The sequence below is a fragment of the Carassius gibelio genome, chromosome A21 (genome assembly GCF_023724105.1).
Source record: "Carassius gibelio isolate Cgi1373 ecotype wild population from Czech Republic chromosome A21, carGib1.2-hapl.c, whole genome shotgun sequence".
NCBI lineage: Eukaryota > Metazoa > Chordata > Actinopteri > Cypriniformes > Cyprinidae > Carassius > Carassius gibelio.
This window is the reverse complement of record NC_068391.1, coordinates 11,657,582-11,668,959: the sequence shown is the minus strand read 5'-3', so window position 1 is coordinate 11,668,959 and position 11,378 is coordinate 11,657,582. Positions and strand designations below refer to the sequence as shown.

Genomic DNA, 11,378 nt, shown 5'->3' with positions numbered 1-11,378 from the left:
AGGGAACATGGGAAAATGATGAAATTTGGCACACTTGTAGAGATGACCATTATTAGTGATCTGACCAACTTTGGGGTCTCTAGGACCAACTCTACAGCGCCACCACCAGTTCAAAAATTCAACATTCAAACATTAATAACTCTTGAACCACTAATTCTATGAAAATAAAACTTAGTACATATGTTTTGTCCCTTCATGGAGATTCCATTCCACACTTTACATTAAGACTCCGCCCATTACAGTAGCGGCCATTTTGAAAAGTACAGTATTCAGTCTAAACACTACTCCTCCTTCAAAATTGGTCCAATTCTTCTGGAATTTGGCTCAGATGTTCTTTGGACTGAGCCGCACAGAAATGACTGAACAGAATTTTTTGAACACTAGTGAAAAAAAAAGTTATGATGCTGTGAACTTACTGAGGTTGACCTCAAATCGGTTGAGATGCTGTATCTCGGCCAAACTTTGATCAATCGAAACCAAACTTGGTACACTTCATGTGCACCATGATCTGGGGGTCCATGCCAAATTTGGGAACAGCGCCACCTATGGGTGTTGAGTTACCAAAAATGCACTTTTTTGCTTATATCTTCTGAACAGTTCATCAGAAAATTATTTTATTGATGTCTACGGATTCTTTAGATCATTCCGAATCTGTGGATGTCAATTTTGTCGAGACCACCAGGACCACCCGTCCGCCATTTTGAATTTTGTCATAAATTGCTATATCTTTTGATCTACTGTACATATCTTCACAAAAATCGATAGGCATCATCAATACCATATCCCGGAGGTATCCCGGAAGTTCGAAGACAGCGCCACCTAGTGTTCAAGAGATATAATGATTCTTGCAAAACCCCTTATAACTACTGTAAATGTTGATCGAATTTTTGTTATTTTTTTGTCATTTTATTCATTTGGTTATGCCGAATCTGATGATGTCTCAATTGTCATTTTCCAATATGGTGTCTGTCCGCCATATTGAATGGAATGAAATACAGTTTTTTCGCTACTCCTCCCTGAAATCTTGTTCAATTTTGTCCAAAATTTTATCAGATGAACTTCAGACCGGGCCTGACAGAAATGACTGAACAGATTTTTGATATTCACTCCCGTTCCCGACGTGTACAGCTCTGAAGTTGACCGTGCCTGTGCTGGTTGATTTATGCTAGTTAGCTTAGCATGCTAATTAGCTAAAATGCTAACACGTTTCTATTGACTCTAATGGGTCTCCTGAGCTATCTGGTTAACTTTGAGCAACGTTAGCATTTTTTAGCGTAGCATGCTAATCTGGCTAAAATGCTGCTTCGGGCTTTTGAGAGTTCATTCTCACACCTTAACCTCTCTTCTGTGCCATGCAAACAGTGTGTCAACTAATGTGGCGCACTTAGCTAAGGCACTCGTCCCGAACCCGAGAGGTTGTGGGATCGAATCCGGGGTGGGTAATGTCGATCCGATGGAAGTTCCGTTTTGGCCGTTTTGCTTCGTCCCGCTCGTTGCTCTGGCTACAGCCCTTCAGGGCTTGGCCCCGGTATCGCTGCTTGCAGCTATATTTAGGGGCCAAGCCCAGAGGGCTGTAGCCCCTATTGTAATTGTACGTTTTATTATTATTATTTTCGTCCCATTGGGTCTATGGCAGCCCTATGAAGGGAACATGGGAAAATGATGAAATTTGGCACACTTGTAGAGATGACCATTACTAGTGATCTGACCAACTTTGGGGTCTCTAGGCCCAACTCTATAGCGCCACCAGCAGTCCAAAAATTCAACTTTCAAACATTAATAACTCTTGAACCGCTAATAATATGAAAATAAAACTTAGTACATCTATTTTGTCTCTTCATGCAGATTCCATTCCACACCTTACATTAAGACTCCGCCCATTACAGTAGCGGCCATTTTGAAAAGTACAGTATACAGTCTAAACACTACTCCTCCTTCAAAATTGGTCCAATTCTTCTGAAATTTGGCTCAGATGTTCTTTGGACTGAGCCGCACAGAAGTGACTGAACAGAATTTTTTGAACACTAGTGAAAAAAAAAGTTATGATGCTGTGAACTTACTGAGGTTGACCTCAAATCGGTTGAGATGCTGTATCTCGGCCAAACTTTGATCAATCGAAACCAAACTTGGTACACTTCATCTACACCATGATCTGGGGGTCCACGCCAAATTTGGGAACAGCGCCACCTATGGGTGTCGAGATACCAAAAATGCACTTTTTTGCTTATAACTTCTGAACAATTCATCAGAAAATTATAATCTTGATGTCTATGGATTCTTTAGATCATTCCGGATCTGTGGATGTCAATTTTGTCGAGACCACCAGGACCACCCGTCCGCCATTTTGAATTTTGTCATAAATTGCTATATCTTTTGATCTATTGTACATATCTTCACAAAAATCGATAGGCATCATCAACAACATGTGCCTGAGGTACTCCGGAAGTTAGAAGACAGCGCCACCTAGTGTTCAAGAGATATAACGATTCTTGCAAAACCCCTGATAACTACTGTAAATTTTGATCGATTTTTGATATTTTTATGTCATTTGATTCCGTGGGTTATGCCAAATCAGATGATGTCTCATTTGCCATTTTCCAATATGGCGTCTGTCCGCCATATTGAATGGTTTTAAATACAGTTTTTTCGCTACTCCTCCCTGAAATCTTGTTCAATTTTGTTCAAAATTTTATCAGATGAACTTCAGACCGGGCCTGACAGAAATGACTGAACAGATTTTTGATATTCACTCCCGTTCCCGACGTGTACAGCTCTGAAGTTGACCGTGGCTGTGCTTGTTGATTTATGCTAGTTAGCTTAGCATGCTAATTAGCTAAAATGCTAACACGTTTCTATTGACTCCAATGGGTCTCCTGAGGTATCTGGTTAACTTTGAGCAACGTTAGCATTTTTTAGCGTAGCATGCTAATCTGGCTAAAATGCTGCTTCGGGCTTTTGAGAGTTCATTCTCACACCTTAACCTCTCTTCTGTGCCATGTAAATTGTGTGTCAACTAATGTGGCGCACTTAGCTAAGGCACTGGTCCCAAACCCGAGAGGTCATGGGATCGAATCCGGGGTGGGCAATGTCGATCCGATGGAAGTTCCGTTCTGGCCATTTTGCTTCGTCCCGCTCGTTGCTCTGGCTACAGCCCTTCAGGGCTTGGCCCCGGGATCGCTGCTTGCAGCTATATTTAGGGGCCAAGCCCAGAGGGCTGTAGCCCCTATTGTATCTGTACGTTTTTTTATTATTATTATTATTATTATTCTTCTTCTTCTTCTTCTCCAATGGGAGTCTATGGCAGCCCTATGAAGGAAACATGGGAAAATGATGAAATTTGGCACACTTGTAGAGATGACCATTATTAGTGATCTGACCAACTTTGGGGTCTCTAGGACCAACTCTACAGCGCCACCACCAGTTCAAAAATTCAACATTCAAACGTTAATAACTCTTGAACCACTAATTCTATGAAAATAAAACTTAGTACATCTATTTTGTCTCTTCATGGAGATTCCATTCCACACCTTACATTAAGACTCCGCCCATTACAGTAACGGCCATTTTGAAAAGTACAGTAATCAGTCTAAACACTACTCCTCCTTCAAAATTGGTCCAATTCTTCTGAAATTTGGCTCAGATGTTCTTTGGACTGAGCCGCACAGAAATGACTGAACAGATTTTTGATTTTCATCTTTGTTCAAAAGTTATTCAATTGTGAACTTAATGAGGCTGACCTAAAATCGGTTGAGATGCTGTATCTCGGCCAAACTTTGATCAATCGATACCAAACTTGGTACACTTCATCTACACCATGATCTGGGGGTCCATGCCGAATTTGGGAATAGCGCCACCTATGGGTGTTGAGATACCAAAAATGCACTTTTTTGCTTATAACTTCTGAACAATTCATCAGAAAATTATTTTCTTGATGTCTATGGATTCTTTAGATCATTCCGAATCTGTGGATGTCAATTTTGTCAAGACCACCAGGACCACCCGTCCGCCATTTTGAAATTTGTCATAAAATGCTATATCTTTTGAATTACTGTACATATCTTCACAAAAATCTATAGGCATCATCAACAACATGTGCCTGAGGTACCCCGGAAGTTAGAAGACAGCGCCACCTAGTGTTCAAGAGATATAACGATTCTTGCAAAACCCCTTATAACTACTGTAAATTTTGATCGATTTTTGATATTTTTATGTCATTTGATTCCGTGGGTTATGCCAAATCAGATGATGTCTCATTTGCCATTTTCCAATATGGCGTCTGTCCGCCATATTGAATGGATTTAAATACAGTTTTTTCGCTACTCCTCCCTGAAATCTTGTTCAATTTTGTTCAAAATTTTATCAGATGAACTTCAGACCGGGCCTGACAGAAATGACTGAACAGATTTTTGATATTCACTCCCGTTCCCGATATGTACAGCTCTGAACTTGACCGTGCCTGTGCTGGTTGATTTATGCTAATTAGCTTAGCATGCTAATTAGCTAAAATGCTAACACGTTTCTATTGACTCTAATGGTTCTCCTGAGCTATCTGGTTAACTTTGAGCAACGTTAGCATTTCTTAGCGTAGCATGCTAATCTGGCTAAAATGCTACTTCGGGCTTTTGAGAGTTCATTCTCACACCTTAACCTCTCTTCTGTGCCATGGGAACTGTGTGTCAACTAATGTGGCGCACTTAGCTAAGGCACTGGTCAAGAACCCGAGAGGTCGTGGGATCGAATCCGGGGTGGGTCACGTCGATCCGATGTGAGTTCCATTTTGGCCATTTTGCTTCGTCCCGCTCGTTGCTCTGGCTACAGCCCTTCAGGGCTTGGCCCCGGTATCGCTGCTTGCAGCTATATTTAGGGGCCAAGCCCAGAGGGCTGTAGCCCCTATTGTATCTGTACGTTTTATTATTATTATTATTATTTTCGTCCAATGGGAGTCTATGGCAGCCCTATGAAGGGAACATGGGAAAATGATGAAATTTGGCACACTTGTAGAGATGACCATTATTAGTGATCTGACCAACTTTGGGGTCTCTAGGACCAACTCTACAGCGCCACCACCAGTTCAAAAATTCAACATTCAAACGTTAATAACTCTTGAACCACTAATTCTATGAAAATAAAACTTAGTACATCTATTTTGTCTCTTCATGGAGATTCCATTCCATATCTTACATTAAGACTCCGCCCATTACAGTAACGGCCATTTTGAAAAGTACAGTATTCAGTCTAAACATTACTCCTCCTTCAAAATTGGTCCAATTCTTCTGAAATTTGGCACAGATAATCTTTGGACTGAGCCGCACAGAATAGACTGAACAGAATTTTTTGAACACTAGTGAAAAAAAAAGTTATGATGCTGTGAACTTACAGAGGTTGACCTCAAATCGGTAGAGATGCTGTATCTCGGCCAAACTTTGATCAATCGATACCAATCTTGGTACACTTCATCTACACCATGATCTGGGGGTCCATGCTAAATTTGGGAACAGCGCCACCTATGGGTGTTGAGATACCAAAAATGCACTTTTTAGCTTATAACTTCTGAACAATTCATCAGAAAATTATGATCTTGATGTCTATGGTTTCTGTAGATCATTTCGAATCTGTGGATGTCAATTTTGTCAAGACCACCTGGACCACCCGTCCGCCATTTTGAAATTTGTCAAAAATTGCTCTAACTTTTGAACTACTGTACAAATCTTCACAAAAATCGATAGGCATCATCAACACCATGTGCCGGAAGTACCCCGGAAGTTGGAAGACAGCGCCACCTAGTGTTCAAGAGATATAACGATTCTTGCAAAACCCCTTATAACTACTGTAAATGTTGATCGATTTTTGTTATTTTTATGTCATTTTATTCCTTTGGTTATGCCGATTCTGAGGATGTCTCAATTGTCATTTTCCAACATGGCGTCTGTCCGCCATATTGAATGGAATGAAATACAGTTTTTTCACTACTCCTCCCTGAAATCTTGTTCAATTTTGTTAAAAATTTTATCAGATGAACTTCAGACCGGGCCTGACAGAAATGACTCAACAGATTTTTGATATTCACTCCCGTTCCAGAGATGTACAGCTCCGAAGTTGACCGTGCCTGTGCTTGTTGATTTATGCTAGTTAGCTTAGCATGCTAATGAACTAAAATGCTAACACTTTTCTATTCACTCTAATGGGTCTCTTGAGCAATCTGGTTAACTTTGACAATGTTAGCATTTTTTAGCGTAGCATGCTAATCTGGCTAAAATGCTACTTCGGGCTTGTGAGAGAGATCATTCTCACACCTTAACTTCTCTTCTGTGCCGTGTAAGTTGTGTGTCAACTAATGTGGCACACTTAGCTAAGGCGTTGGTACTGAACCTGTGAGGTTGTGGGTTCGAAACCTGTATGGGAAAAGTTTAAAATTGGGTATAAAGTTGTCATTTCAATTCCTTTATTACATGGGTAAGAGCTGTACTAAAGTTTCTTAATATGGGATCAAAAATAAGTGTGTTTTTGTAACTTCATTCTGCGTTCGTTCTCATCAGACCTTCTGATTTCACCTTATCTGTAATTCTGAATCTATCTGTTCTGTAAAAAGTGCTGAAAAAGTTGCTTGAAAAACCCTTAAAAGCCAAAGAGCAATAAGGGCTTGGCCCCAGAAAGGCTGCTTGCAGCTTTAATTAGGGGCCAAGCCCAGAGGGCTGTAGCCCCTATTGTATCTGTACGTTTTCTTTATTATTATTATTATTATTATTATTATTCTTCTTCTTCTCCAATGGGAGTCTATGGCAGCCCTATGAAGGGAACATGGGAAAATGATGAAATTTGGCACACTTGTAGAGATGACCATTATTAGTGATCTGACCAACTTTGGGGTCTCTAGGACCAACTCTACAGCGCCACCACCAGTTCAAAAATTCAACATTCAAACGTTAATAACTCTTGAACCACTAATTCTATGAAAATAAAACTTAGTACATCTGTTTTGTCTCTTCATGGAGATTCCATTCCACTCCTTACATTAAGACTCCGCCCATTACAGTAGCGGCCATTTTGAAAAGTACAGTATTCAGTCTAAACACTACTCCTCCTTCAAAATTGGTCCAATTCTTCTGAAATTTGGCTCAGATGTTCTTTGGACTGAGCCGCACAGAAATGACTGAACAGATTTTTGATTTTCATCTTTGTTCAAAAGTTATTCAATTGTGAACTTAATGAGGCTGACCTAAAATCGGTTGAGATGCTGTATCTCGGCCAAACTTTGATCAATCGATACCAAACTTGGTACACTTCATCTACACCATGATCTGGGGGTCCATGCCGAATTTGGGAATAGCGCCACCTATGGGTGTTGAGATACCAAAAATGCACTTTTTTGCTTATAACTTCTGAACAATTCATCAGAAAATTATTTTCTTGATGTCTATGGATTCTTTAGATCATTCCGAATCTGTGGATGTCAATTTTGTCAAGACCACCTGGACCACCCGTCCGCCATTTTGAATTTTGTCATAAATTGCTATATCTTTTGATCTACTGTACATATCTTCAAAAAAATCAATAGGCATCATCAACACCATATCCCGGAGGTACCCCGGAAGTTGGAAGCGAGCGCCACCTAGTGTTCAAGAGATATAACGATTCTTGCAAAACCCCTTATAACTACTGTAAATTTTGATCGATTTTTGATATTTTTATGTCATTTGATTCCGTGGGTTATGCCGAATCAGATGATGTCTCATTTGCCATTTTCCAACATGGCGTCTGTCCGCCATATTGAATGGATTTAAATACAGTTTTTTCGCTACTCCTCCCTGAAATCTTGTTCTATTTTGTTCAAAATTTTATCAGATGAACTTCAGACCGGGCCTGACAGAAATGACTGAACAGATTTTTGATATTCACTCCCGTTCCCGACGTGTACAGCTCTGAACTTGACCGTGCCTGTGCTGGTTGATTTATGCTAATTAGCTTAGCATGCTAATTAGCTAAAATGCTAACACGTTTCTATTGACTCTAATGGGTCTCCTGAGCTATCTGGTTAACTTTGAGCAACGTTAGCATTTTTTAGCGTAGCATGCTAATCTGGCTAAAATGCTGCTTCGGGCTTTTGAGAGTTAATTCTCACACCTTAACCTCTCTTCTGTGCCAAACAGCAGTGTGTCAACTAATGTGGCGCACTTAGCTAAGGCACTCGTCCCAAACCCGAGAGGTCGTGGGATCGAATCCGGGGTGGGTAATGTCGATCCGATGGAAGTTACGTTTTGGCCGTTTTGCTTCGTCCCCCTCGTTGCTCTGGCTACAGCCCTTCAGGGCTTGGCTCCGGTATCGCTGCTTGCAGCTATATTAGCGATTGTTTTTGGTAGAATTTTCGAGCAAAAACAATCGATCACTATGCAAGCCCTATGAAGGGAACATGGGAAAATGATGAAATTTGGCACACTTCTAGAGATGGTCACCAATAGTGATCTGACCAATTTTGGGATCTATAGGACCAACTCTACAGCGCCACCACCAGTTCAAAAATTCAATTTTGAAACTTGAATAACTCCTGAACCGTTTGTTCTAGCCAGATCAAACTTAGTACACATGATTTCCCTCTTCATGGAGATTACATTCTATACCTTACATTAAGTTTCCACCCATTACAATAATTGCTATTAAGCTAATTAAGTGTTTCCGTTTAAACGCTACTCCTCCTTCAAAAGTGGTTTGATTTTTCTGAAATTGACCACAGACGATCTTCGGACCGAGCCGCACAGAAATGACTGAACAGATTTTTGATATTCGTCTTTGTTCAAAAGTTATTAAATTGTGAACATAACGAGGTCGACCCAAAATCGGTTAAGAGGCTGTATCTCGGCCAAACATTGATCAATCGAAACTAAACTTGATACACTTCACCAACACCATGATCTGAGGGTTCATGCCGAATTTGGGCACAGCGCCACCTATGGGTCATGAGATAGCATAAATGCACATTTTTCCTTATAACTTTTGAACACCTTCTTCTATCAAGATAAAACTTAGTACACCTGATTCCTCTCTTCACGCTGGTCACATTGAATAGTTTACATTAAAATTCCTGCCATTACAGTGAAGACCATTAAGAAAAGTACAGTATTCCGTTTTTTCGCTACTACTCCTTCAAATATGGCCTAATTCTTCTCAAAATTTCCTCAGACGATCTTTGGACCGATCCGCACGGAAATGACTGAACAGAATTGTTCGACCTACTGGTCAAAAAAAGAGTTATGATGCTCTGAAGTTAATAGTGTTGAATCGAAATTGTATGAGAGGCTATATCTCGGCCGTGCTTTGATCAATCGCCACAAAACTCGCTACACTTCATCAACACTATGAACTGAGAATATATCCCAAAGTTGGAAACAGCGCCACCTATGGGTCGTGAGATACCAAAATTTCACATTTCTGCTTATAGCTTTTGAACAATTAGTTGGAAAATCATGATCTTGGTGTCTTTCTATTCCTCGGGTCATGCCGAATCTATGGATGTAAATTTTGCCAGGATTGACTAAACTACCTTAAATTGCTAGGCAAATTTCTTTAGTGACCTCATCCTCACACCTTAACCTTTCTTCTGCAGCTCACTGGATGTGTAAAGACTCAGTGGTGCAGTATGTTAAGCAGCTGGTTCTGAGCTTCTGAGGTCATGGGTTCGAATCCAGGACAGTTAATGTTGTTTCTGAGTTCATGGGTTCGGATCAAGGGCAGTTAATGTTGCTTCTGTCCAAGCCTTTGCATTTCCTGAGTGTGTTTGCCTTGAATCAAAAATATGTTTTTGGTCTTTCTCATCTAAAGTTCTGTTCAATTTCAAACTTCTCTACTTCTGAACCGATCGGTTGTCCTGACGTGCGTACCGTTTCGGCCGTTTTGCTTCGTCCCGCTCGTTGCTCTGGCTACAGCCCTTCAGGGCTTGGCCCCGGTATCGCTGCTTGCAGCTATATTTAGGGGCCAAGCCCAGAGGGCTGTAGCCCCTATTGTATCTGTACGTTTTCTTTATTATTATTATTATTATTATTATTATTCTTCTTCTTCTCCAATGGGAGTCTATGGCAGCCCTATGAAGGGAACATGGGAAAATGATGAAATTTGGCACACTTGTAGAGATGACCATTATTAGTGATCTGACCAACTTTGGGGTCTCTAGGCCAAACTCTACAGCGCCACCACCAGTTCAAAAATTCAACATTCAAACGTTAATAACTCTTGAACCACTTATTCTATGAAAATCAAACTTAGTACATCTATTTTGTCTCTTCATGGAGATTCCATTCCACACCTTACATTAAGACTCCGCCCATTACAGTAGCGGCCATTTTGAAAAGTACAGTATTCAGTCTAAACACTACTCCTCCTTTAAAATTGGTCCAATTCTTCTGAAATTTGGCTCAGATGTTCTTTGGACTGAGCCGCACAGAAATGACTGAACAGAATTTTGATTTTCGTCTTTGTTCAAAAGTTATTCAATTGTGAACTTAATGAGGCTGACCTAAAATCGGTTGAGATGCTGTATCTCGGCCAAACTTTGATCAATCGAAACCAAACTTGGTACACTTCATCTACACCATGATCTGGGGGTCCATGCCTAATTTGGGAATAGCGCCACCTATGGGTGATGAGATACCAAAAATGCACTTTTTTGCCTATAACTTCTGAACAGTTCATCAGAAAATTATTATCTTGATGTCTATGGATTCTTTAGATCATTCCGAATCTGTGGATGTCAATTTTGTCAAGACCACCAGGACCACCCGTCCGCCATTTTGAAATTTGTCATAAATTGCTATATCTTTTGATCTACTGTACATATCTTCACAAAAATCGATAGGCATCATCAACTCCATATCCCGGAGGTACCCCGGAAGTTGGAAGACAGCGCCACCTAGTGTTCAAGAGATATAACGATTCTTGCAAAACCCCTTATAACTACTGTAAATTTTGATCGATTTTTGATATTTTTATGTCATTTGATTCCGTGGGTTATGCCGAATCAGATGATGTCTCATTTGCCATTTTCCAATATGGCGTCTGTCCACCATATTGAATGGAATGAAATACAGTTTTTTCGCTACTCCTCCCTGAAATCTTGTTCAATTTTGTCCAAAATTTTATCAGATGAACTTCAGACCGGGCCTGACAGAAATGACTGAACAGATTTTTGATATTCACTCCCGTTCCCGACGTGTACAGCTCTGAAGTTGACCGTGCCTGTGCTTGTTGATTTATGCTAGTTAGCTTAGCATGCTAATTAGCTAAAATGCTAACATGTTTCTATTGACTCTAATGGGTCTCCTGAGCTATCTGGTTAACTTTGAGCAACGTTAGCATTTTTTAGCGTAGCATGCTAATCTGGCTAAAATGCT

At 40.4% G+C, this 11,378-nt stretch overlaps 2 long non-coding RNA genes across 8 annotated transcripts in view; one reads left to right on the top strand and one right to left on the bottom strand.

The window, feature by feature from the left end:
* Positions 1-1,202: 1,202 nt before the first annotated feature.
* Positions 1,203-11,378, bottom strand: part of LOC127941922 (uncharacterized) — a 39,169-nt gene continuing 28,993 nt past the window's right edge. The window contains exons 6-7 of one of the 7 annotated variants that reach the window (XR_008149196.1): positions 10,295-10,504; positions 3,407-3,527 (exon numbers count right to left, since the gene is read on the bottom strand). This is a non-coding gene — a long non-coding RNA (uncharacterized LOC127941922). Of the gene's footprint in view, positions 1,339-1,924; positions 2,188-2,605; positions 2,982-3,406; positions 3,528-4,726; positions 5,177-6,743; positions 7,007-10,294; positions 10,505-11,378 lie in introns of those variants that run through there. The other 6 variants (XR_008149194.1, XR_008149198.1, XR_008149201.1 and 3 more) reach the window with 6 other exon arrangements.
* Positions 1,302-11,378, top strand: part of LOC127941923 (uncharacterized) — a 25,680-nt gene continuing 15,603 nt past the window's right edge. Inside the window, exon 1 of the long non-coding RNA XR_008149202.1 lies at positions 1,302-1,415. This is a non-coding gene — a long non-coding RNA (uncharacterized LOC127941923). The remainder of the gene's footprint in view (positions 1,416-11,378) is intronic.